Source organism: Orycteropus afer, unplaced genomic scaffold, assembly GCF_000298275.1.
Source record: "Orycteropus afer afer isolate SDZICR_OR568_19922 unplaced genomic scaffold, OryAfe1.0 scaffold00259, whole genome shotgun sequence".
NCBI lineage: Eukaryota > Metazoa > Chordata > Mammalia > Tubulidentata > Orycteropodidae > Orycteropus > Orycteropus afer.
The window spans coordinates 1,416,828-1,420,536 of NW_006921846.1; positions in this window are offsets into that span (position 1 = coordinate 1,416,828).

Consider the following 3,709-nt stretch of genomic DNA (forward strand, 5'->3'; position numbering starts at 1 on the left):
GAACCCAAAGGTATCATGAGCATGCTGCTTTCACAAAATATACATCCTGGCCTTTGTGCATCTGTGCAGAGAAACCTCCTGCTAGTACTTATATCTTCCTTTCTAACCACTGCTCAGTGTTCCCTTGTGGAGCTGGGTAGGTGCATAGGTTATTTATCCTAGGCTTTTCCTTTGACACAGGTTTTGGATGCCCTTCCTTCCTTTCTCCCTAACTTTCTTCTTTTTTCTCTTCTGTTCTTACTTGGCTTCATCCACTTTCTCTGTCTCCACCTCTTTTTTCTTTTAGTAACTTGCTTTGAGGCAGAATATAACCTTATAGTTAGTTATGATAGTGTAACTGTATGTGCAGATGTATTTTACATTGTGAAAGTCAACCACCAGAGGTAATAGTAATAGTTGGATGAATTATCTCAGATTCACATCCTTGAATGAGTGAGTACCCATAACCCTCGGACACACACTGTGGTTGACATCTATGAGGGCATAGGCGACAGGCCTCTTTCCCGTTCACAAGCAAGTCAGAGGAGCTGATGATCCCCTGAAGGTCTAATATTCCATTTGTGGTGGAGGAAACAGACTTGGGAATACATTCCCTGATACTCTCCCATAGACACAGATGCCCAGAGGATCAGGGAAGATCTGTGGGAATACAGGTGAAGGTGATGACTGTCCTTCCCAAAGCAAAGAAATGAGCAGGACGGTATCTTTATATTTCAGAGGATCTGGTTCTCTAAGGTCTGATTCTTGGCAGCACCCCTGAATGATAGGTGGGCTTTCTAAAAGAGGAACAAACTTGAAATTCATATCAAACTGGCTTTTAGGTGAGGGGTAGGAAAGCTTACATTGGAATGTTCCCAGGTGGGCAGTGGGGCACTGAATTGGTAGACTCTTTGCAGGGATACAGTCTCCCAGTCTGGAGTGCTAAGGTTGTGGGTGGCTTTAGGTCTGTCCACCCACAAGTTGTCTGATGTGGAATAATTCCTCATCGGGAAGGAAAGAAATCTAATGTCCCTCTTCAGAGGCTAGGGATCGCCAGATTCAGCACAAGGTGGAGTTAGAACCCTCAAAGTGGCCAAGATGTTGAGGCACCATGCTTTAGGGAGGGTAGACACCGGTTGGTGTTTTTTTCAGTGGCAAAGGGCGGAGGGTGAGGTTCTGGTGAACAGAGCATGGTGCCATTTCTAGAGCCATACTGCCATCAAGTGGAAAGTGTTTTTGACCCAATGACTCAAGTTTCTTCTCGGGAAGGTAGGATTAGAGAAAGCAGAGTCCCAGTTCTGACTAAAAACAGGGTTCCACATGTTAAGAGCACCATGAGTCATAGGGCAAGTGTGGCTGATTCTCAGTGCCTACTCAAGAATCGTGGCGATAGATAATGTGGTGTCCGACAGCCATGATGCAAGGCAGGTCGAGCACAGGAAGCGAAAGTTAGGGCCTTGGTGGCTGCCGTGTCTGGATGGGACTAGCATAAGATGCTCGGAGAGAGCTTGAACTTCTGTTTTCTGTCCTTGAGGATGTTTTCAGTTGCCATTTAGAGTTAGGACGGAATACATCGTTCCAGTGTGCTCTCAACATGGCTGCCATAGAGGCTCCCTTTGGAGCTTAATGAGCCTGGTAGACATGGTCATCCGGGCTTTTTTGGGAGACTGACTGTACAGCTTTCATACCACTCTGGGGTGGCCCAGTGTAGTACCCATATGTTCTGACTGCCCTAACACACTCTTGTTCATCTCACAGGATTTACCCACAAGATAACACCAAAATAAAACCATGTTGCCTTCGGGTCCCTTCTGATTCATTGCGTCCCCGTGTTTTAGAGAGTAGAACTGCCCCACAGGATGTTCCTGGCTGCAGTCTTTAAGGAAGCGATTACCAGGCTTTTATTCAGAGGGACCACATGGGGGATACAAACCGCCAACCTTTAGGTTAGTAGCCAAGTGCCTGTTGGCATCATCCAGAGGCTGGGTATTTGTTATATATGTATATAATACCAGTATGAGCACGTGATAGAAAAAATCCAAACTGTCCGCCATCAAATGGATTCTGACTGTAGTGATCCTGTAGGACTGAGTAGAACTGTCACATAGGGTTTCTAAGATAGTAATCATTATAGAAACTGACTGCCACATACTTTCTTCCATAGAGTGACTGGTGGGTTTGAACCACCAACCTTTCAGTTAGCAGCACAGTGCTTAAGCTCCTTGAGTACATGATACATGCCCATTTAGACATTACTCCATTTATTTCTTTAAAACTTCAGTGTTAGAATTCCATGGTAACCCACTGACATCAACTTGATTTCATCTCATAGCAACCCTATAGGACAGAGTAGAACTGCCCCATAGGGTTTCCAAAGCTTCAGATATTTACGGAAGCCTACTATCATATCTTTCTTCCACAGAGCAGCGGATAGGTTTGAACTACTGACCTGTAAGTTAAAAGCCAATCTCTTTGATCACTGCACCACCATAGCTACTTATGATAAGAGGTGCCCAGATTTTTGTTCACGTGTGTAACTGTACAGGTCTTCTTGAGTTAGATTTTAGCTTTTACAGGAAATTGACTCTTGGCTAGAATGGGGAGTTCCTTGATTTTCTCCCTTATCATCGCTTCCTGCCTTTACTATGCTCCTGAGCTGCCTCATCCAGGGGAAGGACTCAGGTGGCCCCAGAGAGAGAGAGAGAGAGGGAGATAGGAGCCCATTGTGCCTTGATTTACCTTCAGGAACCCCAGGTAGACATTGCCCATTTAGTGCCCCACATTGGAGGTCCATGAATCAGAAAGAGACCCCAAAGTGCTATACCAGCAAGTGACAGCTGGCAGAGTTATTTGCTTTACACTCTCTACTGTAAACCTTTCCATGAAGGTTTGGCTTTGTTACATACTTGGAACCCACCACACACATAAACACATATATGTATGCATATCGTTTGCCTGTGTTTGTCTTTAAGTGCCATAGATAGGGTATTGTGGACAGAGTCTCATCCATTCAAAGAAATCATCCATTACCACTGAACTAGGACTGCTTTCAGGACTCTCCTTCCTTCCATCCTTTGTCCCAATCCTTCTTGATAGTAAGAACCAGACACAATGTTTCCTTTTGTATGCTTCCAGTTTTGAATCCAAATGAAAGTTAATGCATACTTCTATTTTCATTTTGCTTTCTCATTGACGACAAAGGCATAATGAGGAATATAGTCTTCTGATTTCACAAAATATGTGTCCTGGCCTTTGAAAGTCTGTGGTGAGAAAGCATCTTGCTATATAGTTTTTACATCCTTTCTAACCACAACTTAGTATTCCCCTGCTTGGGGGTGGGTGGGCAATAAGTTGTTCATCCCATGCTTCTCCATTGACATCAGTTTAGGATGTCCATCCTACCTACCTACCTACCTTTTTTTTAATGCATTTTATTGAAATATAATTTATGTACAATGAAATACACAAAACTAAACTGACATAGGTCAATGCTTCCTACCTACCTACCTTTTTTTTAATGCATTTTATTGAAATATAATTTATGTACAGTGAAATACACAAAACTAAACTGACATAGGTCAATGCTTTTTTTTTTTTTTTTCAATGTTCCCTCCTCTCCCCTCACACCTCTGGTAATCAAAGAAAGTTTCCCTCCATATATAAACCTTTCCTTGACCCTCCACAACAACAAATGCTATATTTGTCCTTCTGTGATTGACTTATTTCACTC